The 26916-nt window shown below is 43.2% G+C and overlaps 1 protein-coding gene across 1 annotated transcript in view; it reads left to right on the top strand.

The window, feature by feature from the left end:
- Window positions 1-3590: 3590 nt before the first annotated feature.
- Window positions 3591-26916, top strand: part of C2H20orf96 (chromosome 2 C20orf96 homolog) — a 60052-nt gene continuing 36726 nt past the window's right edge. The window contains exon 1 of the mRNA XM_043990252.1: window positions 3591-3713. The gene's annotated coding sequence lies outside the window, so the exon portion shown is untranslated. The remainder of the gene's footprint in view (window positions 3714-26916) is intronic.

The following is a 26916-nucleotide window of genomic DNA, read 5'->3' as shown; positions in this document are numbered from 1 at the left end:
CTTCTTCCTCCCACTAGCAAACATCACTTCCTGACGCCAAAGAAAAGACTCCTGGTCTTGTCCTCAAAGACCTTAGCTTCATGGGTGGAACTCTTCTACAGTAAGTCTCCAGCAGGTGGCGTCATTCCAATCGTTACATTGTATAACATGACTAATGCAGAAATATGTTTAATGTTATATATCCGATTACCTGCTGTCTAGGGGAGGGGGGGGGAGGGAGGGAAGGGAGGGAGAAAAATTTGAAATTGGAAATCTTATCTAAAGAAAGGTTGAAAACTTAAATAAATAAATAATTTTTTAAAAAAAGAGCAGAACTTGGGGGCAGCCAGGTGGTGCAGTGGATAAAGCACTGGCCCTGGATTCAGGAGGACCTGAGTTCAAATCCAACCTCAGACACTTAACACTTACTAGTTGTGTGACCCTGGGCAAGTCACTTAACCCTCATTGCCCTGCAAAAAAAAAAAAAAAAGCAGAACTTCAAAGAATGGGGAGGTGATAGTCCTACTGTACCCTTATCTGGAGTGCTTTGTTCTGTTCTGGACTCCACAGTTTAAGGACACTGATAAACTGGTGAGTGTCCAAAGAAGGACAACCAGGATAGCAGAAAGCCTTAAGTCCCTATGAGGATCTATGGAAAGAACTAGAGACATTTAGCTTGAAGAAAAGACGCTATGGCAGTCATCTTTATGTGGTACACAGATTAGATTTATTCTGATTTATCCCTACAGAGAAGAACCAAGAATGATGGGTGGAAGTCCCGAAGAGGAAAGTTTAGGCTTTGACATGGGGCTCAGGATAAATCAGAAGTTTCTCCTTTGAGAAGCCAAACCAGAGATGACCAGATAACAGGACAGCCATATCAAGGAATCAAGGGATGATTAAAGTTTAGATTGGTCAATACATATTGAAAGAATTCTATAGCAGGAAAGTCAGTTAGGTGTGGCTACTACTTGACCTGGGCTAGCAGACAGAGATAACCCCAAAGGTCAGGACCATCATTTAAAAAAAAAAATCCCCCTCAACTCTCAGGAATATGACAAGCATCCAAGCTTTCTCCATCCCACCCCAAAAGGGAACTTTCCAGTTTTCAAGCGGACACCTCATGTATCCTCTATATAAGCTTTTACCTTCTCTCTGTTCTAGGAGGAGAATGTTTCTAAGTCCTGTGAAGTCTTTGATTTCCCACTTGGTCATTTTCTCGTGTCAAATAAAAGACCACTTTAATTCTAATTGGACTGTGTGAGAGTGTAATTCTTTACAGAGGAAATACCTAAGAACCACCACAAACCCCCTGTGACAGGCTTGATGTCAGGAAAGCATTCCTGACGGAACTCTCTACAAGTAAAGTGGCCTGATATAAAAGGTGGTGGCCTCCTTCTCCTTGGAAGGCTTCAAGAAGATCTTGGATTCAAGGTAGGGATTCCTTTTGTATATGGCTTTTGCCAGATGATCCTGGTGGTCCCTTCCTACTCCCAAATCCTGTAATTTTGTGAAGAATTTCAGCATTAAATGATTATTTTTATTATAGATTGTAAAGCACCAGTATCAAAGTGCACCAGAATTACTATGACTTTCTTGCTCTTTTCTGAGTAACATTTAAGGCCTTGGAAACTGTCCCTGTGAAATTATAGGTTAGGGGAAGCTAGGTGGCACAATGGATAAAGCACTGGCCCTGGATTCAGGAGGACCTGAATTCAAATCTGACCTCAGACACTTGACACTAGCTGTGTGACCCTGGGCAAGTCACTTAACCCTTATTGCCCAGCAAAACCCCCCAAAACTATATAAAGAAAAACACACACACATAGAAAAGAAATTATAGGTTAACTTCTTTCCTCCTAAATCTATCAAGTATAGTGAAAATGGCATTGGTTTTGGAGGCAGACGACCTCAGTTCATAACTGGGCTGTGCTACTTAGTACCCATATGACTTTGGGCAAGCCCTTGCCCCTCTCTTGGCCTCAGTTTCCTCATCTGTAAAATGAGGGGTTTGGATTATATCTGTGGTTCCCAATTCATGGGCAGAAGATCTTTGGGGGACTGCAGTGTTATTGCAAGGGTCTAAAAATAATCCATATGTATACCAGGCATGGTCATTTTAATTTTCATTTAGCTTCAGCACAATTTGCACCATGACTCAGCATAATAGCTACACATATATGGACATCAAAAAGGAGTGTGTGTGTGTGTGTGTGTGTGTGTGTGTGTGTGTGTGTGTGTGTAAGGTCCAGGCTTAGCACAATGCCTGCACATAATAGGTATTTAATAAATGTTTACTGATCAATTGAGAAGGATCAGGTTAAGCGATCTCTAAGATCCTGTCCAGCTACAAATTTAGATTTATTCCAATCCCCTAATTTTACAAGTAAAGACAAAGTTCTGCCTTTTGTTTCTAAAACAGGTTTACACCTCTCAAATGATCATAGGATCTATAACTGGAAGTGTTCTGGGGTGGGGGCAGGGTTCTTAACCTGGAGAAAGAGGTGATTAAGGGGTCTGTGAATTTGGTGAAGACAATTACATCTTTATTTTTAAGAACCTCGAAGTGGAATTTAGCCTTTCATTCAATTATGATTTTAAAACTTCCTTATCATCATAAGATAATACTAAAGGGTCTATAGACATCACTAGACTGCCAGAGAGGTCCATGACACACCAAAAAGGGTTGAATCCCTGCCCTAGAGAAAGGGGAAGGTGAACCAGGAAGGGAGAGTGTTTTTCTCAGGGTCGAGGCAGATCTACCCCCTCCAGATGTCTAACTCTTCCCATGTTGGTTGGAAGGAGCTCTGAAGATCACCTAAACCAATCCCTCCTCATTTTACATTGGGGGAAACTGAGGCCCCGAGAGCCGTCATACAGTAGATCTGAGATTGGAACCCCTTGTGAACTCCATTTGTGAAACCCTTCCTCTTTTGGGGGGTCAATTTAATTCTTGGGGGGCGGGGAAATGAGGGTAAAGTGACTTGCCCAGGGTCACACAGCTAGTAAGTGTCAAGTGTCTGAGGTCTTATTTGAACTCAGGTCCTCCTGAATCCAGGGCCGGTGCTCTATCCACTGCACCACCTAGCTGGCCCGGGTCAATTTCTTCTTCAGTAGACTGGGTGTATCGGAAGGAGGTGGTGGGAAAAACTAGATCATCTTACTACACCTGTATTAAGTCTCTAGCTCTGTCTTGGCCTCTGTTTCCTCATATGCAAAAGGAGAAGATTTTGGCTGGGTGATCTCGAAAGAGGTGTCCAGCTCTAATTCTTATGGTCGCCGCTTTACGTTTGGGCACTTCCTGCTGCGACAGTCAACTCAACACCCCCCCCCCACCCCCCCACCACGTTTGGTGACCGGGTTTGATGAGCGGATGGGCGATCCTCCATAGGCGGGAGGCAGGAGCTGCAGGGAGTTGATGTAACCACGTAGCGTCTTCTTTCCTTTTGTTAGAAGGTGCTCAACGCCCGGCTGCCGCTCAGAGGTTTGCAGCATGGACCTGGCAGGGTCCATTCCGGACCGGAAATCCTCGCCCTCCCTCTGCTGGGAGCACAAAAATTTCCTCGGGAATCGCCCCGCGAGTCGCACACACTCCGAAGCGGGAGTAGGAGCAGGTTGAGAGTTGCTTCTCACCCGCCCCTTCTTCGACCTTGCTCAGCAGAGCTGGATAGAAGGCGTGGGAGTGGCACGGAGCTGGGCAGTGCTGGGCACTGGCCTGGATTACGGCCAGAGGCGTGAGTATGGCCCCAACTGAGTCCGCTATGCTGCCGCAGACTGGGGAAGGGAGTTCTCGGAAAAGGTGCATTGTGGGGAGTGCGTAAGCGCTGATGTGACTCCAGAAAATCCATCTCGTGACTTAAAAGGTTCCTTTTCTCACGGACTCTGACCTCCACTTTTGAGTTTGACCTGGGTACAAAACTACAAAAATCCACTAGCAAAATTCAGAGGATGAGGCGTCCCAGATGCTGATTGATTTTTACCTCAGTACTTAAGGAACCAGAACCTGAATGTACCCAGTGCACAGATAGCAAGAGCAAAGTGTTTACATAGTGGAGAGTAGAGGGATGTTTAGAACTCACATTTATACACCTTGTCAAATGCCTTGTTTTTCATGTGAGGCAGGGAGTATGGGAAAAGAGGGCCAGTAGGTGGGATAGGGCCTCTTACTTCTTTTTTGTGGCGAATTCTAGACTTTCAGAGTTGAAAAGGACCTCCCACAACCTCTCCTTTAATCATACCTTTTTTCCCCGAGGCAATCACGGTTAAGTGACTTGCCCAGGGTTACAATGCTAATAAATGTCTGAGGTCAAATTTGAACTCAGGTCCTCCCAACTCCAGGGTGGGTGCACTGTCCACACCCCATTTAATCATACTTTAATAAGGATCCTCTCTTACTGAAGCAAGAGTTTTTCAGTCTTTACTTGGAGAACTTCAGTGAGGAAGAACCTATTACCTGGAGAGGCAGTGTTCCATAATGGTTAGAGTGCTGGCCTTGAAATAAGGAAGGTTGGGTTAAAGTCTAATTTTTGACACTGATTAGTTGTGTGATCATAGGCAATCTCTGAACCTTAGTTTCATCATCTAAAAAATGAGGATAATGCCTATTGTAGCTGCTTGAAATGGTTGTGAAGTTAGAATTTTAAAATACTATATAAATATTAGTTATTATTACTTTCTGAGGCAGGTCATTCCACTTTGGGGAAGTTCTCACTAAAATTTCTCCTTACCATCAGCATCTGTCTCTCTATAACTTTCATCGATTTCTGAGACAAAGCAGAATGAGTCTAATCTTCCATGGGACAGGCCTTCAGATACTTGAAGACAGCTCTCATATCTCTCTTAAGTCTTCTCTTCTTGAGCTAGACATCTCTAGTTCTTCTTAGATAGCATGATCTCGTGACCCTTGAAAAGCCTGATCACCCTTCTGGAAACAATAGTCAGCTTATCAATGCCCTCCCCAAAATGGGCCTCCCAGAACGCAATATGATAATCTGAATGTTGTCTGATTTAGTTGTCCAGAATACTAGAGGCATGTCACCTCCCTAGTCTTAGATAATGTGCTTCTCAAAAAGCTCAAAGGAGGTTTTTTTTGTTGTTGTTGTTGCCATATTATACTTGACTATTGACAATATAGAACTTGCAGTTTCATAAAACCTTTGTATCAGATGAATTGCAATCTAGCCATGCCTTCCCTATCTTGTATTTGCAAAGCTGATTTTTTTGAACCTGGGTATGAGAATTTATTTCTACTCCATTTTATATTATTGCCTTTTTTTTTTTTGCAGGGCAATGGGGGTTAAGTGACTTGCCCAGGGTTCTACTCCATTTTAAAAATCTCTACTTCATGTTATTAGATTGGCCCCAACATTGTATCCTGTTAATTTTTTAATTTAACTGACTCTTTCTTTGTGTGTTGTTTTTTTGGTTTTTTTTTTGGGGGGGTGGGGCAATGAGGGTTAAGTAACTTGCCCAGGGTCACACAGCTAGTAAGTGTCAAGTGTCTGAGGCCGGATTTGAACTCTGTGGTAAAAAGTACGCCAGTTTTTGAAGGACCACCCTTTCAGGGAGGAGACTGACGGCCGTGCATGGGCTAAGCACGCTGGTCCGGCTGCTAAGCACTCCACTTCCGGGGTGCGAGCTTAAAAGGCAAGGAGAGAACGGAAGTGAGATCTCTTTTCCGCTCTCCTTGTCCGATGACTGCGCTGCACAGCTCGCACCCCGGAAGTCTCTTCCCCAAAAGGGTGGTCCTTCAAAAACTGGCGTCCTTTTTACCACATTCCCCCCTTTGATTCCTCAAGAAACGGAATGTTTCCTTGATGGAACAGTAAAAAGAATATAATAACTATTGCTAACTAATAATATGTGAACAACAACATAGAAAAGGAAGAGAGGAAAGTTTTGTCCAGAGGGGCGATTTTTTTTGTCCTCATGAACCGACGCTTTGACATTGGTCTTGCAAAGGGAGGACCTCTGCAGAGAGTATATGTTACAGATGGTGTATATTATAACAGAAAGGAGATAGTAAAAACTAACAAAACAAAACAGTTCATATAAAGTCTCTGAGTTCTCTTGTCTTCTTCAAGTGGTAAGATGTCATCAGGAGGAAACCGGATTCTGGTCTGGAAAACTGGATTCTGGACTAGAAAAACTGGATTCTGGACTCTGGTCTGGAAAGCTGGATTCTCTTCTTTAACTGTTTGAATTGCTACATTTTTACTAAACCTTAGCACAGCATTGTCAATGATCAAATTAATAAATTCTATTACAACTCAGGTCCTCCTGAATCCAGGGCCAGTGCTTTATCCACTGTGTCACCTAAACTGACTCTTTTTTGCAGTGTATTAGCTGTCCTTCCTAGCTTGATGTCATTAGCAGATTTGATAAGGGTACAATATGCTTTTATATTCAGTACTTCAATAATTTGTGATTTCATTAGGTATAGGTCTTTTCTTTATTAATGAGTTGCTGCAGGTAAAAACTAAATGAGTCTGTAGTTAATCCTGATAATGAGCATCTTTGCAGTCCTTGGATGATGAACATATTCGCTCAGATGGTACTCAAAGCATTTTTTTTTTTTTGGTGAGGCAATTAGGGTTAAGTGACTTGCCCAGAGTCACACAGCTAGTAAGTGTCAAGTGTCTGAGGCCGGATTTGAACTCAGGTCCTCCTGAATCCAGGGCCAGTGCTCTATCTACTGCACCACCTAGCTGCCCCAATAATTTTTAAGAGTATTAAAGGGTTTTGAGACCAAAAGGTTTGAGAGCTGTGATTTGGAGCATTTTTTCATATGGTTGTAGATAGCTTGGGTTTCTTCCCTTGAAAACTTCTTATTCATATCCTTTGATCATTTATCAGCTGGGGAATGGCTCTTATAAATTTGGATCTGTTCATGAGTTGCTCTTAATGAAACCATATTGCTACTCTGTAATCACTGGATCTTTTTCTACCCTCTTCTTTGTAATACTTTTCTAAGTTTTCCAGCAACCAGTTAGGCTCACTGGTCTACAGTTTATAGTTGCCACTCCTTCCATCTTCCCTTTTCCCTTCCTTCTTCCTTCTTTTTTTTTTTTTTTTGAGGCAATTGGGGTTAAGTGACTTGCCCAGGGTTACACAGCTAGTAATTGTTAAGTGTCTGAGGCTGGATTTGAACTCAGGTCCTCCAGAATCCAGGGCTGGTGCTCTATCCACTCTGCCACCTAGCTGCCCCCCTTCCTTCTTTTTTTGGGGGGGGGTTTCAGGGCAATGGGGGTTAAGTGACTTGCCCAGGGTCACACAGCTAGTAAGTGTCAAGTGTCTGAGGCCGGATTTGAACTCAGGTACTCCTGAATCCAGGGCTGGTGCTTTATCCACTGCGCCACCTAGCCGCCCCCCCTTCCTTCTTTTTTAAAAAAAAGCATTTTATTATTTTTCAGTTACATATAAGGATAGTTTTCAACATTTTTTTTCACAGGATTTTTAGTTCCAAAATTTTTTTTCTCTCACTCTCCCTTCCCTCCTTCCTCCTCAAGATGGAAAGCCGTCTGATATAGGTTGTATATGTACAATCACATTAAACATATTTCTACATTAGTCATCTTGTGAAAGAAGAATCAGAGCACAAGGGAAAAACCTCAAAAAAGAAGGGGAAAAAAAAACCAGTCCAAAAGTAGAAATAGTATGGTTCAATCTGCATAATGCTCTCCTGGTTCTTCCTTCCTTGTTTCCTTTCTTTCTTTCTTTCTTTCTTTCTTTCTTTCTTTCTTTCTTTCTTTCTTTCTTTCTTTCTTTCTTTCTTTCTTTCTTTCTTCCTTCCTTCCTTCCTTCCTTCCTTCCTTCCTTCCTTCCTTCCTTCCTTCCTTTCTTTCTTTCCTTCCTTCTTTCTTTCTTTCTTTCTTGGGGTTAAGTGGCTTGCCCAAGGTCACACAGCTAGTAAGTGTCTGAGGCCAGATTTGAACTCAGGTACTGTTGACGCCAGGGCCAACTCTGCAACAAACTTATTTTATTTTCCAGTTACATGTAAGGGTAGTTTTCAACATTCATTTTCATAAGATTTAGAGTTCCAAATTTTTCTCCCTTCTTCCCCCCTCCACAAGATCACAATCAGGTTCTATATGTACAGGACACAAGTGTTCTTTTTATCAGTTCTTTCTATAGGAGTGTATAGTAAACTTCCTCATTACTTCCTTGGGATTGTCTTGGATCATTGCACTGCTGAGAGTAGTTAAATCATTCACAATTGCTCAATGAACAATACTGCTGTCACTACACACAATGTCCTCTCAGCTCTGCTCACTTCACTATACATCGATGTTCATTAGTCTTTTCAGGTTTTTCGGGGATCATCCTGTTTGTCATTTCCTGTAGCACAAGACCGTTCCACTACAATCATATAACACAGCTTTTTCCATCATTCCTCAATTGATGGACATTCCCTTGATTCTCAATTCTTAGCCTCCACCAAGAGTTGCTATAAATATTTTTTGTACATTTCCCCCCCTTTTTTCTTTTTCATGATCACTATCCATCCTATTCCCTTCCCCATGATATTTATTCTATTATCCATCTTCTTTCATCCTATCACTCTTCAAAAGGGATTTGCTTCTGTCTGTCCCCTCCCCCACTCTGCCCTTCCTTCTTTTGTCAGGGCCAACTCTGTAGCCACTGTGCCACCTAGCAGCCTGACTCCTCCTCTTTTTTATTTTTTAAAGAAAATCTGGACTGTGCTTTTCTAGTCCTTCTCTTCTCTCATTCTCCTTGATCTTTTAGAGATCACTGACAGTGGCTGAATTGCTAAACTCAGTCAGTTGAGTCCAAACCTAGTATTCCTCTAGTGTGAGATTTAAAGGAAGAGGGGCATAGGTCAGGGGTAGGTGTGAAACCACATTTGTATATCTTATATTTCTATTTGCACTAACATTCTTTTGCTGGAGTAAAATAGTTACTTTCTCCTTCCCCAAAACTGACTCTATTACTATCTACGTTTTTTTACTTGGGAGATACAATAATGCTAAAACTCAGTTTGGCAACAAGTTTGCAGTGTCATGGAGTATGTTGAGATTTTGGTGACATTGGAACAAGCAGTTAGAATTGGAAGCATTGGGCTGACCAGACTTGTTTTGGTTTTGTTTTAAAAAATTTTTTTTTAGTGAGGCAATTGGGGTTAAGTGACTTGCCCAGGGTCACACAGCTAGTGTCAAGTTTCTGAGGCTGGATTTGAACTCAGGTACTCCTGAATCCAGGGCCAGTGCTTTATCCACTGTACCTCCTAGCTGCCCCCAGACTTGTTTTTAAAAATAATTATGTAAACACTAGTTTCACTCCATCTTGGCTTTGTTATGAACTACCCATGTGACCATAGTAAAATCATTGAGTCTCTCTGGGCCTGTTTACTCAAATAGTTCCCTTTGCCTGGAATGTCCCTCCCTTCTTCTCTTCCACTCAAGAGCCAACCTTCAAGGCCAGGCTCAAATCTCACCCTCAAGATGAAACTCTTGCTCATCCCTGGCCAAAATTCATAGCATCATGAGAAAGGATCTAGAGTCAGAAGTACTGAGTTCAAGTCTTGGTTCTATTTAAAAAGCCTTAGGGGCAGCTAGGTGGCACAGTGGATAAAGCACTGGCCTTGAATTCAGGAGGACCTGAGTTCAAATCCAGCCTCGGACACTTGACATTAGCTGTGTGACCCTGGGCAAGTCACTTAACCCCCATTGCCCCACAAAAAAAAAAAAAAACCAAAACCAAAAAGCCTCATTTTCTTCATTTGTAAAATTACAACATAACAGAATGGTATAGTTGGAGGGGACCCAAGTGTGCATCTGCTACAATTCATACTTAAAGATGTCCTCACTCTAGCATCTCTTACAAGTGATTTCCTCTAAGAAACGGGAACCCACCACTTCCTAAAGCAGTCAATTTCACGTTAGGGCAATTTTAACTGTTGGGAAATTTTTCCTGACATCAAATCCAAACTGGCAACTTCCAACCAATTTCTCTTGGGGCATAAGCCCTCAATTTGGCCCCTGTGCAGCTAAACAGGATTCTTCCACATGACAGCCCTTCTATTATGTGGATGTAGCTATCATGTCTCCCTGAGTTTTTTGCACACTAAGAACCCTTAGTTCCTTTAATTAATCCTATAACATGATCTTACTGCCCTTCACCACTCTGGCTGCTCTCCTTTTGACACTCCAGCTTAACAATGTCTTCCTAAATTGTGGATCCCTGTGCTCTAACCAGGACAGAGGCACTAGCCCCTCATTATTCCTAGAAGCCAAGGCCCTTCTTTAAAATCTCTATCCTATCTATCTATCAATCTTTCTATCAAAATAGATACATAAACACCCATACATATATGTATATGTATCTATGTATACATATACATAGATGCATAGATATCTATAAACACATACATACACATATATGTAAGACTGTACTATTTGTGATCTCTTTCTCTGGAGGTGGGTAGAATCTTCCTTCATAGATTCAAGTATCTCCATGTTTTTCTTTTTTCTTTTTTCTTTTTTTTTTTGTGGGGCAATGAGGGTTAAGTGACTTGCCTAGGGTCACATAGCTAGTAAGTGTCAAGTGTCTGAGGTCAAATTTGAACTCAGGTCCTCCTGAATCCAGGGCTGGTGCTTTATCCACTGCGCCACCTAGCTGCCCCTACAAAAAAATTTTAACAGCACAGGGCCACATGGAGACCCTTGGGGCACTCCACTGGAGATGATCTGCCATGTTGACATCGAACTATTAACAACTATGCTGAATCTGGCCTTCAATTGTTCTGAATCCATCTGATTTTTAAAAATCTTTAATCTATATCTCTTCATTTCTACAAAATAGCAGCATGAGATGTTGTCAACAGTTTTGCAGAGAGCCAGATAAACTGTTATGGCATCACCTTCATCTTAGTAATTGTCAAAAATGGAAATCAGGTTTCCTAATTTTCCTGTTTCTGTTGCTGGCACAGTTGCTCGCTTTTCTTTGTCAGTCAGATTTGAAACCTTGAAATCATTTCTGTTCTCTAACCTCACCCCCCACGTTGAATCATTTGCTAAATTCTATTGGTTCTTTCTGATAGCATATCATTTCTTCCTTCTTCCTTTTGAACTCCAATGGCTGTCACCATACGTCATATCCTCTTGCTTGGCTATAGAAGATGATAATAGTCCTCTGGAAGCTCTCCCTGCCTCCAGTCTTGCTTCTCTCTAATCCCAAACTCCTTCTCTTGCTTGGCATTTAAGGCCCTTCCCTATCCCAAATCCTTTTGTCTAGCTTTATTATTTCCAGCCTCCTAGTCTTAATATTACTTCATGTACTCTAGGTTTCAGCCAGACTGGATTAGACTCCGTTTTGTAATCCTGCCTTGTCCTATCCTGCTTTTTGTTTGATTTTCTTTAAAAAGTTTTTTTATTATTATTATTTTTTTTCGGGGCATTGAGGGTTAAATGACTTGCCCAGGGTCACACAGCTAGTAAGTGTCAAGTATCTGAGGCCGGATTTGAACTCAGGTCCTCCTGACTCCAGGGCTGGTGCTCTATCCACTGCACCATCTAGCTGCCCCCCTTTCTTTTATTTTCTTTCTTTTTTTTGGGTGAGGCAATTGAGGTTAAGTGACTTGCCTAGGGTCACACAGCTAGTAAGTGTTAAGTGTCTGAGTTCAGATTTGAACTCAGGACCTTCTGACTCCAGGGCTGGTGTTCTATCCACTGTGCCACCTAGCTGCTCCCCTTTCTTTTATTTTCAAAAGAATATCTACCATTTTCTCTCTCCCACTCCTTCCCATTCCACCCTACCCCCATTGAGAAATAAGAAAAGCAAAACAAAATCCTTAGTACAGACTCACCTGTTTTATTCTAGAATCCCTGAATTGGAAGGAACCTCAGGAATCATCTAGTCCAATCTGAACCTGAGCAGGAATAAATTCAATGCTGATAATGATAATGATTTGCACTTAGACATCAACAAGCATTTTTGGGGGGGCAGGGCAATGAGGGTTAAGCCCAGGGTCACACAGCTAGTAAGGGTCAAGTGTTTGAGGTCGAATTTGAACTCAGGTCCTCCTGAATCCAGGGCCACTGCTTTATTCACTGTGCCACCTAGCTATGCCCAACAAGCATTTATTAAGTTCCTACCATATGCCAGGCACTGGCACATGCCCAGTGGGGATACAAAAAAAGGTAAAAACTCAGTTCCTGCTCTCTAGTACCTCACATTCTTATATGGGAGACAACATGTAAACAGCTATGCAAATAAGATATATACAGGATAAATAGGAGAAGCACAAACATTAAGAAGTTTGAGAGGTCCCACTTTAAGGTTTGCAAAGTATTTTATATGTATTATCTCCTTTCATCCTCCCAGCAACCTGGTGAGGCGGGTACTATACTCTTCATTTTAAGGTTGAAGTGGAAGTTCCGGGAAGTTAAATGACTTGCCCAAAGTTACACAGGTACCAAAGGCAGGATTTGAACGTAGATCCTCCTGACTCCAAGGGCAGTGTGCTTTACTGTAACTCAGTGTCTCTGTAGCATTCCTGAAAAGTGATCATCCAGTCTCCCAGTATCTCACACCAACCTCTTTGGCTTAGCTCTAATTGTTGGGAAGGTTTTGAGTTTGTTGGTTTCTTTTTGTTTACACTGGACCTGTGTACCACCCAACCTCTCCCCTGTGTCTGGGAAAGATAGATACTCCTCACATAACCACCTAAATTAGTGGAAAGAACATTGGCCCTACATTTAGAAAGCCTAGGTTTGAGTCTTAGCTCTACCATTCGTGTGACTCTGGGCAAATCACTGAACTGATGGTCTCAGCATCAGTCTCGTCTGCAAAATTTGGGTAGATCAGTATTTGCGTCATCTGTCTTGCAAGGTCACAAACCTTAGAGAGTGAGTGAAATATGAGCTGTTATTATTAGGAAGCTATCTCAACCCATCAGGGAAGGGAAATTGTCAGAAAGGTGAGAGTCAGCTGATGGGAAGGGCCTGCCATTGCCAAAGCAGTCTGCAGCCCAGGGTAGTGGACTGAAGAGCAGCCCAGATGCCCGAGTAGTAAGCTGGGGGCTGGTGTTGTTATGCCAGGCAGCGAGGAAGATGTCCTGCTGGTTATAGCTGGAGCTGGCAGATGCCAGCGTGTTCTCCCTCGCTGATATAGCATTCTGCCGTGCGGGCATCCCAGGGCCTTCCACAACCTGGCATCCATCCATCTTTCCAGCCTCATTGCATATAATTCCCTCCCCTACACACTGGGCTTCAGCCAAGCCGAACTACTACTCACCATTTCTCTCAAATGTGCCTTGTACTCCCCACCTCTGTCTTGGCTCATCCAGTTCCCTATGCTTCTACTCACTCCCCTTCTTTTCCTGTTGAGTTCCTACATTTTTAAAAAAGTGTAACTCAAACACTACCTCCTACCATAAGCCTTCTTTGGTCTCATCTTCCTATTCAGACTTTTTATTGAACTTTGCTCATACTTGCTTCTCTAATGCACTAGCTGTTATGTTTTGGTTTTGTTTTGGTTTTTTTTTTTTTTGCGGGGCACTGAGGGTTAAGTGACTTGCCCAGGGTCACACAGCTTATGACACACAATATTGACAACCTCTGATCATGACAAAAGTATTTTATTCTTCCCGCTTAGACTATGAGATCCATGAGGTTAGGGAGCATGGCTGGTCTAAACTTTATACCTTCTCCAGCCCAACACACATAATTACACATTAATAAGCAATTGTGGGCAGCTAGGTGGCGCAGTGGATAAAGCAGCAGCCCTGAAGTCAGGAGGACCTGAGTTCAAATCCAGCCTCAGACACTTGACACTTACTAGCTGTATGACTCTGGGCAAGACACTTACTTAACCCTCATTGCCCCACCAAAAAAAAAAAAAAAGCAATAAGGATCTTTTTTTTTTTTTTTTTTGGTGAGGCAATTGGGGTTAAGTGACTTGCCCAGCGTCACACAGCTAGTAAGTGTCAAGTGTCTGAGGCTGGATTTGAACTCAGGTCCTCCTGACTCCAAGGCTGGTACTCTATCCACTGCGCCACCTAGCTGCCTAGCATTTTCTTAATAAATGTTTTTTGAAGTATATTTGGAGTGGCCCCAACTGCTACAGCATCTGAGACTGATGGCTGGAGGATCCAATCTCTCTTAGGATGGCCTTTGAGACCTTCACTCTCAGATTTATATGTTCCATATATATTAAGGAATATGTACCTTAATATAATATCCACATTATGGAATATTATAAGATTTATATGTTCTAAAGCATTGATTTTTAGCCTCTTGGTAGTTTCCATATCAAATTGATTTACCAGATTTATTCTCCTCCTAAAAGTGTTTTGACAAGTTGTTTTGGTTTTATTTTTTTTGCAAGGGGGCAGGGCACAACTTTTAGAAAAATTTCTTAAGGACAATTAAGTAAAAAAAATTCCTTAAGCACTCATACTATGCGAGGCACAGTGCTAAATACTGGAGGGGGAGGGAAGGGGAGGCAAAAGCTTGGCTCCTGTCCTCAAGGGCTTACTTTTTTCTTTTTTCTTTCTTTTCTTTTCTTTCTTTCTTTCTTTTTTTTTTTGTGAGGCAGTGAGGGTTAAGTGACTTACCAAGGGTCACACAGCTAGTAAGTGTCTGAGGCTGAATTTGAACTCAGGTCCTCCTGAATCCAGGGCCAGTGCTCTATCCACTGTGCCACCTAGCTGCCCCCAGGAGCTTACATTTTAATGTCAGAAACAACACATAAATAAATAAGTACTTACAAGATATATACAATATGAACCAATTAGCAATGGGGTAAGACCTGGGAAGGCATCATGCAGAAGATGAGAGATGAGATTTGAGTTGAGTTGTTGTTGTTGTTGTTGTTGTTTTGCAGGTCAATGAGGGTTAAGTGACTTGCCCAGGGTCACACAGCTACTAAGTGTCAAGTGTTTGAGGCCAGATTTGAACTCAGGTCCTCCTGAATCCAGGGCTGGTGTTCTATCCACTGCACCACCTATCTGTCCCCAATTTGAGTTGAATCTTCAAGGAATCCTGGGAAGCAATAAGTCAGAGGTGAGGGTGGAGAACATTCCAGGCATGTGACACCCTGAGCAGGAATAACACTAGCAACATTAGGGCCATAGAACAGAGGGCCCTCACATTCATTATTATTATTAAGGTCAAGGTTATCTATAGAGTAAAGTAGCCAAGAGATCCAAAGTCTCTTTCGTGCAGTCTGTGTTGGGATGAGTGGTTACTGAGACACATTATATTTCCATCAGTCCTGGCCCACCAGCCAAACCCTCCTCCTCCTTGGGAGCCCCATCTTGGGGATGATCACACACATTTGCCTTTTCAGAGGCCTCTCCTGAGGGCTGCCTACTGCGGCAGCAGCTAGATAGGATTGCCCCTCACATTCATCCAGGGGCTCAGAATTACTGCTAATTTAGCTAAGGGATACCCTTTCTTCCAGATGAATCTCCATTCACCACAAGGTGTTCAGGGAGGACAAGTACCTCTGGTGTGTGAGCTTGCCACTCCCTTTTCAGGGCTGCCCTTCCACTTTGGGTGTTCACTATTCATCCAGCTCTTACCCGTGGCTTTAAGAATCTATAAGCAAGGGGCAGCTAGATGGCGTAGTGGATAGAGCTCCGGCCATAGATTCAGGAGTACCTGAGTTCAAATCCGACCTCAGACACTTAACACTTACTAGCTGTGTGACCCTGGGCAAGTCACTTAACCCCAATTGCCTCACCAAAAAAAAAAAAAAAAAAAGAATCTATAAGCAAGAGCATCAGCCACTGCCTGGTCAAAAGCCATCTCAGTAGATGGTCTAAACCAGGTTGAGGGTAACTGACAGGCCTCAAAGCTGTTGGTGAGTCAGGGGGATGTGAAGACTTCTTCCGGCGGAATGGGTGGATGAGAACAATTTGTTCCAATGGCCATGAAGGTGGCAGAAGCAGGTTCTGTGGAGAGCTTAGAACTTGGTCAGGTATTGAAGACACCAAGGTCATCCTGGGCCATGGCCAGTCATCCTGACTTTTGTCTTGCCACTAGACTTCGATGACTTAGCAAAATAGAGTGAGACCAGTGACTTTGTGCAACTCTGCTTCACTTAAATCCAATTCATTCACAAGTGCCCCTGTGATGTCATTGGTCCTCTTTGAAAATGAAGGATGGGGGCAGCTAGGTGGCGCAGTGGATAGAGCACCGGTCCTGGAGTCAGGAGTACCTGAGTTCAAATCCGGCCTCAGACGCTTGACACTTACTAGCTGTGTGACCCTGGGCAAGTCACTTAACCCCAATTGCCTCACCAAAAAAAAAAAAAAAAAAAAAGAAAAAGAAAATGAAGGATGAAGGGGCAGCTAGGTGGCACAGTGGATAAAGCACCAGCCCTGGATTCAGGAGGACCTGAGTTCAAATCCGGGTTCAGACATTTGACACTTACTAGCTGTGTGACCCTGGGTGAGTCACAACCCCAATTGCCTCACCAAAAAAAGAAAGAAAGAAAGAAAAAAATGAAGAATGAACAACAGTTATACTGAGATAGTTTCACCACCTTCATGTCATCTCCCAACAATTCTACCCATAGTGCCCCAAACGCTTTTTGGGAAGGGGTTGTTTGAATAAGACTGGGAAAAGAACTGTCATTTAAAGGGGACCTGAGCAGTTTCCCCAGGATATATGGTGACTCCCTTAATAGGAAGAGACTATAGAGAAATGGTAACTTAGGGTGGAATGATAGTCAGGGGTATGGTGCAATATCATTGTTTCCCAAGGCAATTCCAGAGTTAAGTGCCCACTACCAGAGGATGATTTGGGAGGTGAAGAACCCGACATATGCAAAGGCATCATTTTTGAGGTGAAGTGAGTACCCTGATCAGAAATAATGGTGCAGGGGACCATAAGCATGAAATGTATGTTCTATGAGAACTTTGATGGTGGCTGCTGTGGCAGCACACTTGTCTAGCATAGCAACGTCTTATATGGAATAGGTAGCAAATGCAGTAAGGGCAACCTTCTTGTCCTGAGATGTAAGAAGAGGGCAATATATATATGTGTGTGTATATATATCTATATCTATATGTATATGTATAGAGATATATAGATATAACCTATATCAGATTACCTGCTGTCTAGGGGATGGGGGAGGGAGGGGAGGGAGGGAGAAAAATCTGAAATTGTAAAGCATATATGAACAAAAGTTGAGAACTATCTTTACATGTAACGGAAAAAATAAAATAAAAATATAAAAATAAAATACCTCATACATTAAAAAAAAAAAAAGAGGGCAATATAATCCACTGGGTGGGAGGCAGGTTAGGAACCACATAGGATTATACCAGACTGGTCTTTCCAGAGGTGGGTGCTTCAATTTGCAGAAGAAACATTATTGAAGCCAAAGTAGCCGTTTTGTTCTTAGGAAAATCATAGTGTCTCATGTCCATTACACATGGCATTGTGGTCCCCATGTCCAGGTAGGTGATAGTCCCATTCCCCAACCTCTCCTGTTTCCATAAGGATATCAGCTTGGTTGTTCAGTTCACCAGAGGCTTTGTGATGACTCTGATGGGCGTTGACATGACCTACAAATAAGATATTTGTAGCAAAGCAGCAAAATTCCTTTCTTGGTCATGTGCTCAAAGGGGAGAGCCTTTGGTTGTCCATTCCTGTTCTTTCTAGACTCCAGTCCACTTGGCCAGCCCATGGCCACTGCTCAGGAATGAGTGTAAAGGAAATTCTTATCTCTCCAGTCCCTTATAGCTCTCTCTCACACCAGCTATTTTTTGGTTTTTTTCTGTTTAGAATTTTATTTTCCAAAATATATGTAAAAACAAATTTTGACATCAATTTTTAAAACTTTGTGTTCCAATTTCTTTTCCTCCCTCCCTTCCCACCCCCCACCCCCAAGAACTCAACAATTCAATATAAATTATACATGAGTGGTCATGGAAAACATCCCCACATTAGCTAGGTTGTGAGAGAAAATAGATAAAAAACAAAACTTCAGATTAAGGAATTGTCCAAAAAAATTATGCTTCAATCTGTTTTCAGATACTATCAATTCTTTCTCTGCAGATGGGCTGCAATCTTCATAGGTCTTTCAGGGTTATATTGGATCATCGCCTTGCTGAAAATAACTACATGCTTCCCAGCAGATCATCTTACACTGTTGCTGTTCTTTTGTATACAGTACATTTCACGTTACATCAGCTCATGTAGGTCTTTCCAGGTTTTTCTGATAGCATCCTGTTCATCATAACTTTTATATAGTACCTTAAACTTGACAAAGAATTTTCCTCACAATAGCCCAGCAAAGTAGGTACCATACATTTTGCCATTATAGTCAATCACCATAACTATTTCCCTCCATTCTATTCCCTTCCCATGATATTTACTCTATTTTCTATCTTCTTTTACTCTATTCCTCCTCAAAAGTGTTTTACTTCTGCCTTCCCCCTCCCCTGCTCTGCCCTCCCTTCTTTCACCCTTCCCTCCTTATCCTCTTCCCTTCCTACTTTCCTGTAGGGTTAGATTACTCCTCCCAATTGGTTGTCACACCAGCTATTTGGCCAGGAGTTCAGTCCATTGGGAGGACTTGACAAGGATGATCATCCCTCAAGGTATCCTTCCTACTAGATTTCTGCCTACTGAAGTCCAGTTATGCATATCTCTCTGGTAGCAGGTAGAACCCTTGACAAACCTGGCAAAATGGCATTCTTCAGGAGCTGGGTCCTTCTAGGCAGCGGCCCATTGGGCCAATAGGGGAGGTAGGGTTTGGGTCCTGGCATGGAGCTTCCAGTCTCTAGTGGAATTACAAACTGTTCTTAAAGTGCAGGAACACCTAATCTCCAAGCCACTCCGGAGAGCTCCATCCTCAATCTTCCATTTCCATTTAATCTGTGTCCTACCTATCTTGTCAACAGTATCATCTGGCATCACCTAATTCATGATAAGCAACTCTGGTCAAAGGATTATGTAACTGAGGGCAGCAAAGTGTCCGAGAAGATAGAAAGCCAGGCCTGAAGTCAAGAAGGCCTGAGTTTAAATCTGGCCTTAGACACTGAGTAGCTCTATGACTATGAGCAAGTCACTTAACCCTATTTGCCTCAGTTTCCTCATCTGTAAAATGGAGATAATAATAACACCTACCTCCCAGGATAGTTCTGAGGATCAAATCAGATAATATTTGTAAAGCACTTAGCATGCTGTCTGGCACATAGTAAGTGCTCTATAAGCATTAGCTATTGTTATTATTTCTATTATTAATGACACTGAGATTGATATCCACTCAGCAGCAGCTAAGGCATGGAAAAGTAACTGCTTTTCTTTTTCTTTTTTTTTTGCAGGGCAATTGGGGTTAAGTGACTTGCCCAGGGTCACACAGCTAGTAAGTGTTAAGTGTCTGAGGCTGGATTTGAACTCAGGTCCTCCTAAATCCAGGGCCGGTGCTCTATCCACTGTGCCACCTAGCTGCCCCAGTAACCGCTTTTCAAAAGTGGTATAATAATCGCCTGCATTTTGGAGCTTGTGGCTTCAGAAGCCTAGTGTTTATTGGTCTGGCCACCCTAGGTATCTGCCAAAGATTCCACTCCTCTTGGTCTTAGAGACCTACAGAAATAGAGGCCTATGAGATCATCAGGACCCAGGATAAACTGTTGGATGGCCTGCTTTAGGTCTTCCAGGGCTGTACTCTATTCTGAGTTCCACTGAAGACGTGGACTTGTGGGTGACTCAACAAACATGAGCCAACAGGATATCCAGGTAGGGGATATGGATTCTATGAAACCCAAGTGCAATAAGTCTCAGGGCTTCCTTATTAGATTGTGGAGAAAAGACTGTCAATAGCTTATTCTGGACCATATTTGGAACTAAGTGCTCCCTGAAGACTGTGTTCTGTGAAGCTTGACTGAGTGGTTGGCCCCTGTATTTTATTAAGGTTGGTTTCTCATTTCTAGTCTCTCAAATGGGCCACTATCCAATCTAGGGGCTCTGCCACCATGGTCTTATCTGGCCTGGTCAACCTTATGTTATCAATGTAGTGGTGGGCATCAGTGCTCTTAGGAAGGGAAGCCTTTTCTAAGTTCCTTCCCCCTAGACTGTGGTAGTATGTGGGAAAGTTCAGGTAGCTCAGGGAAGGATAGTGAAAGTAGACTGGCCACGTTGATAATGCCATACCACTCACTCTGAGCCTAGCCTACCAATTTTACCATGTTGATGAAATCAGAAATGGACAGCTCTCTGTATTAAGCCCCCAGGCACCATCTGTCTTCCTCATGGACCACAAAGGGGTCAATATTATAAGGGGAGTTGGCTTAGCTAAGTACTCCATCCTTCATCTCCATTTCTAGGAAAGAAATATTTCTCGTTCCTGTCTACCCTGCCTTCCTTCTCCCCTCCCCTTTGCCCACCATGATATTGTTTGCAGTTAACTACACTAGATGGATTTGGGCAATTCTAAGGATTTCCATTTCATCCTACCAACAATAATCATCATAGAGGTTGCCAAAAGGGTCTTTAAGCAGGAGCTGAATATTCACTTGTCAGGTATCTTAAAGTAGGGGCTCCTTTTACAAATGGGTTGAACCATGAGTGGGTCTTTGAGGTTCTACAAAGGGCAAAAATGGTCCTGACTTTCAAATAAAGGGAAGACTATAGAGGGAAGAATGCAGCTAGATGGCACAATGGGTAGAGTGCTGGGCCTGGAGTCAGGATGGCCTGAGTTCAAATCCAGCCTCAGATATTTACTAGCTGTGTGACCCTGGCCAAGTCACTTAACCCTGTTTGCCTCAGTTTTCTCATCTGTAAAATGAACTGGAGAAGGAAATGGCAAACCACTCCAGTAATCTTTGCCAAGAAAACCCCAATGGGGTCATGAAGAGTTGAGCATAACTGTAAAACAACTGAACAACGATGTAGAGGGAAGAATCAGAGATGACTGAGAGCTTAGGTGACTAAGGAGGGAAAAGGTAGTATCATTAACAGAAGAAAAGCATTGAGACTGAGGGTCAGGTTTGGGAGGAGAGTTGAAGAGTTTAGTGCTGGTCATTTTGAACTTGAAGTCTTTGTACATCTGGATATGGAAGGGAGCCTAAGCTGGTGGAAGAAGTGCTGGGTCTGGAATTAGTGGATTTGAATCCCAGATCTTCTACTTGCTACCTGTGTGACCTTGTGCACATCACTTTACCTCTTAGGGCCTTGGTTTCCTCATCTATAAAATGAGGAAGTTGTACTAGGGGACTTTTTTTTTTTTGGTGAGGCATTTGGGGTTAAGTGACTTGCCCAGGGTCACACAGCCAGTAAGTGTTAAGTGTCTGAGGCCGGATTTGAACTCAGGTCCTCCTGACTCCAGGGCCGGTGCTCTATCCACTGTGCCACCTAGCTGCCCTGTACTAGGTGACTTTTAAGGTTTCCTCCACCTCTAAATATCTTGTCCCATGAACAGGTAGAGTGATTCAGCAGGAATCCCAAATTTAGGAGAGAGATTTTAGATTGTAAGAAGGTTCAGTGGCTCCCTACTGTCTCTAAGATAAAATACAAATTCTTCTCTATGTCACTGAAAGCCTTTAGTGGTTTAACTCTAACCAAATTTTCTAGGATGATTACATTGTACAGTACATTACTCCCCCTCATACATTCTGTGCTTCAGACAAACTGGCATGCATACTGTTTCCCTTACAGAACATTCTATCTCTTACCTCCAAACCTTTGAAAGGTTTGGCCCCCATACCTGGAATATTCTCCCTCCTTACCTTGGCCTCTTGGAATTACTAGCTCCTTTCAAGGCTCAGTTAAATTGCTACCGCCTAATAAAGGGTTCTTCTATTTCCCTGAGTTGTTAGTTTTCCCCAACTTACCTTAAATTTGTTTTGCATGTATTTTGTACTTCTCTACCAATATGTTTCAAACTCCACAATAAAATATAAGATCTTGGTGGGCATGTTGTGGTCATACCGTGGGACCCTAAGAAATCTAAAGATCCCAACCTCCAAAGCCAAGAGAAAACCAGCTCTCTCTCCCACCTCAGGTATGACTTATGGCAGGACATGACCCCAGTATGCTGAAGCAATACTAAGGTCTGCAAGAGGATATGTGGGATATGGATGGATGCTGCATTTCCGACTGATACCCCATTATCAAAGAGTTATCTGGCTACAGTGTTTGTATTTCCCCTTGCTTTGTAAGTCCCTTGCCTTTCTTTGTTTTGTGGCACTCTCTTGGCTTCTGACATAGGGTGGACTTTTGTAAAGCTACAAAAGACCAGGTCTTCTCTTACTCCAGTGGGATAGTCACCAAGATGATCAGTTCCCCAGCCGTATATTCCTCTCCTAATAAATCTCTTTTTATTTTACAAGATTCGTGATAAGCCTCCAGTCCTTTGGGTGAGCTAGCCCCTCCCCCAGGTCGCAAGTCCCTCCCCCCCCAATGTTTCAAGATTGTTTCATTTTGACCTTTGTATATTCAGCATCTAGGACAGTGCCTGGCACATAGTTGTTCATCCTTCATTTATTTCAAAGAGTACCAATGACATCACAGGGTGATGTCTTGACCTGTGGGTGAACTGGATTTAAGTGAGGCAGAGTTGCACAAAGTTGTCAGCTTCACTTTCTCTTCCAGAGTCATCGGAGTCCAGTGACTAGGCAAAAGTCAGGATGATTGTTGATGGCCTGGGAAGTTTTAGTATATAACTTTGGGGTCTTGTCTTCATCGACCACTTTCACCAGGAGAAATTTTCACATGCTTTGGGTAGACATCCCCCTAATTTGCCTAATTTGAGACCTGTTACTCTTTTTTTTTTTTTTGGTGGGGCAGTGAGGGTTAAGTGACTTGCCCAGGGTCACACAGCCAGTAAGTATCAAGTGTCTGAGGCCAGTTTTGAACTCAGGTACTCCTGAATCCAGAGCTGGTGCTTTATCCACTGCGCCACCTAGCTGCCCCCTGTTACTGTTAACCTGTAAGACCTGTTACTCTTAACCTGGTTTAGCCCATCTGCTGAGATGGTTTACTGGGGTGTGGCCACTGTATGTGCTTTTTTAGCTTCTTGGAGCCACAAGTGAGAGTAGGGTTACACCAAAGATGGATGAGCAGCTCTGAAAAGGGCTCTGCAAACCCTTACATCAACGGTGTCAGTCCTCCCTGAACGCCTCACATAGCCCACACAGGTGGTGCCTAATGAATGCTTATTGAGTTGTACATCTGGGAGTTATCTGCATAAGGGACTTGGAACCAAAGTAGATGAGATGATCAGGGGAGAAGGGGTAGAGCCTACCAAGAAGGAAGTAAAAACAGCCCAGGAGAATACATATGTTTAGGGAGTTGGAACAAAAAGTGGAATCATGGAAGGAAACATGAAGACCAATCAGAGAAACCAGAGGGAGGGATAAAAACAAGAGTCCTGTCCACCCTGTGTCAGAAGCCAAGAGAGTGCCAAGCAGGAGGGGTTGGTCAGCAGCAGCAGGGCCTGCTTAATGGGAAGCCAAGGTGAATGAGGGCTAGGAAAAGACCATTTGATTTTGCAGTTAATGTTGTCCTTGGTGACCTTTGAGGGAGCAGTTTTAGCAGTGGGGTGGAGGTGGAAGCCATATGCTAGAGGTTGAGAAGTAAGTGGGTGGTGAGAAAATGGAAACAGGGTGTGTTGACTATTTGAAGTTTGTCATAAAGGGAAGAAGCCTGAGGAGATAACTATGGGGTGGGGAGGGTATCAGGGTTGAAAGAAGATTATTTTTAGAAAAGGAGAGATATGAGCTATGAGCGTATTCATAGCATGAGGGGAAGAAGCCAGTGCAGGGGAAGAGATTGAACAGTGCAAAAGCTATTGAGGAGGCTAAGTAACCAACTAGGCAAGGAGGCAAGAGAGGTACAATTCTTTCAATGGCTGCTGGAAGTAATGGGTCAAAGGGTGGAATGAAAGTGTTATGGGGTTGACACTTACTAGCTGTGTGACCCTGGGCAAGTCACTTAACCCTCATTGCCCCGCCAAAAAAAAAAAGTGTTATGGGGGAAATTGGTGGGGAGTTTGGGGTCCTTAGGAATTCCTCTTTAAAGAATTACACCCTCTTGCACACAAATCCAGTCAGAAGAAAATGATATTTTATTTAGGCTCTAGAGAAAGGAAACCTTGAGACTTGTCTCAAGGGGAGGTAGATCCAGAGGCATGGTTCTCTGAGATACCTATCTCCTCAAGCAGGAGAAAGGCAAATACTTTTATAGGGGACTGATGGTGGAAGGACTGGATGGGATGATCATCTGAGTGTGGAAAGTTCCCTTATTGGGGGTAATCACTTGAGGGAGGACCATCCCCCACTGGTGGTGGCTGGGGGAAGTTGGGCATCCCCCTCAAGTCACTCAGGCAGCAGCAACACCTAATGGGCTTATCTCTCTTGCTTCAAGGTGTGTCTCAAGGAGAAGACCCATGTCAGCTGGTCAGGTTAAACTTTAATAGTCCTAACCCTGTAACAAAAACAATCATTGATGTAGTGGAAAGAGCCTGGGTCTGGAGTCAAGAGGACCTGGGTTCGAATGCTGATTCTGTTACTTACTAGCTGTGTGACCTTGGGCAAGTCCTTTCTCTGGGATCTAGTTTCCTCATCTATAAAATGAGGGGTTTGCTGCTCTGATAGTCTGTATTCCTGTTCTATAAGTTACACAGTCACAGGCAACTAAGGCCAGGCTGAAGGTTCCCTCTTCCCTTCTCCCTGTTGGAGCAAGAGCTTTCTAATAACAGAACAGCACACAAATAATCTCTTAGGGAAGAAAGAATTTTTTTTTAGGTCTCTGAGTTCACTGAACATATGGCAGCTGACTGGGTTCTAAGGTTGGCTCTGTGTGTGTGTGTGTGTGTGTGTGTGTGTATGAAAGAGAGACACAGGCACAGATAGTGTGGTATAAGGGAAAGAGCATTGGCCTTATAGTAAAAAAGTCTGCTTTCAAATGTCATCTCTATTGTTTACTCTCTGTATGACCTTGGGTAAGTCACTTCCCTTTCTAGGCCTGTTTCCTGATTTTCAAAGGGAAGGGGTTGGATTCAGTGATTTCTCTGGTCTCTTTTAGCTTTAATATTTGACAAGTTTGGAAAAGGGGAGAAGTCCTTTAAGAGCCAAGTTGGGGAGTAGGGAGGAACCTCTTTCATATGGGGCTGGGGAAATGATGGAGGACCAGATGTAGAGGTTATCACTACCCAATTGCTAGAGGCTGAAGCTCCACATGGACAGAAGGGTATGGCCCACACAAGGAGCTTTTTCCTCTCCTTTCCTTCTTGGTTTCTTTTCTTCCCTTTGATCATTCAGGTAACAAGGATTTGTGGAACTCTTACTGTGTGCTTAGCTCTGGCTTGATATTGTGAGGGACAGAGAATCAACATAATGCAGGTCCCTGCTCTCCAGAAGCTGACATAAAACAACTGTGAGCAGCCTAAGGTTAGAAGGTAAATTGTGAGCTATAGACTGTGTTGTGGAAGTTCAAAGGAGAGAGAAGTCAGGAGAGATCCTGGAGAAGGTAGGGCTTGAAACTGGGGAAGATTGGACTAGGCAGAGGCCAGAGATTATTCTAAATGGGTGTGTAGCAAACCTCTTTTCCCCCTTCCTCTTTCCTGAATTCCTTAGGTTCTCTAGCTCTTCACCCTTTGTTTGTCAGTCTCTCCACTGTGGGTAAGGGTTCAAGTATTCGAAAGACTCTGTCATATGGCAAAGGATTGGACTTGTCCCAGTTTCCCCCATAAGACAGCTCTAGCCCAGGGGACCTTGGGGGGGGGGAGGGGGTAAACCAAAGAGAGGTAATTTCAGCTTAATGCAAAGGACAATTAGAGCTGACCACATAAAGGGCTGCCTTGGGAAGGAGTGGGCTTCCAATCCCTGAAGGTTTTCACTTGGAGGTAGTTGGTAACCACTTGTGTGAGATGTTGTGAAGGGGATCCCTGCTCAGGTTGGACCTCAGAGGACCCTCCCAGCTCTGGGATAGGTTTTTTTGAAAACCTCTGAAGGGTTATCATGTAAAAGAGGGCTGAGCCGTTCTTTTTGCCAGTAGAGGGCAGCACTAGGACTACCCGGGTTTAGTATCTAGGACATTAATTTCAGCTCAGCCTATAAGAAAGAACTTCCAAACAAGGTTGCTGTCCAAAAGTAGAATGGGCTGGTCATTTTACCTCACCTCCAATAGGGATCAAAGAACCAGAGCTGGAAGGGACCTCAGAGACCGTCTGTCCAACACCCAGGGAGCTTCTGTGATTTGCCCAAGGTCACACCCCAAGAAGAAACATTTATCCATAAGTAATATTAGGGGCAGGATTTGAATCTGTGCTCTCTGACCCAACTGGAGCACACTGCCTCTCATTTCCAGACAGCTGCCAAATCTTGTTGATTTTACCCTGAATCCATCTCCTTTTCTCCACTCAGTGTCACCACTCTTAGTTCAGACACTCACCTCTCCCCTGGGCTATTCTAGTAGCCTCCTAGTCTGTCACCCTCTCCAATCCATGCTCCATCAAGTGGCCAAAGGGATATTGCTAAACGCAGGTCTGACTATGTCACTCCCCTGGTCATGGAAATGTGAGTGGCTTTCTATTGCTTATAGGATCATATACACTTATAGTGTTGTTGTTTGTCCTTCATTCTCAAAGAAGACCATGACATTGGGGTGATGTCATGACTTGTCCTGTGTAACGATTAGAATGACACCACCTGCTGGAGACTTACTGTAGAAGAGTTCCGCCCATGAAGCGAAGGTCTTTGAGGGCAAGACCAGGAGTCTTTTCTTTGGCGTCAAGAAGTGACGCGGGCTAGTGGGAGGAGGAAGGAAGAGACTAGCACTCGGGCTCACTCTTTCCTTTGGACTCTGGTGGAGAGCGGAGCTAGAAATGTGCTCTCCCTTTAATAGATAGGAATCTAGGCCTTTCTCTCTCTTTACCAAATTCTTATTCTCCTTAATAAATGCTTAAAAGTCTAACTCTTGCTAAAGCTTATAATTTATTGGCGACCACTCATTAGCTAGA

Source organism: Dromiciops gliroides, chromosome 2, assembly GCF_019393635.1.
Source record: "Dromiciops gliroides isolate mDroGli1 chromosome 2, mDroGli1.pri, whole genome shotgun sequence".
NCBI classification, from domain to species: Eukaryota; Metazoa; Chordata; class Mammalia; order Microbiotheria; family Microbiotheriidae; genus Dromiciops; species Dromiciops gliroides.
This window is presented reverse-complemented; position numbering and strand designations above follow the sequence as displayed.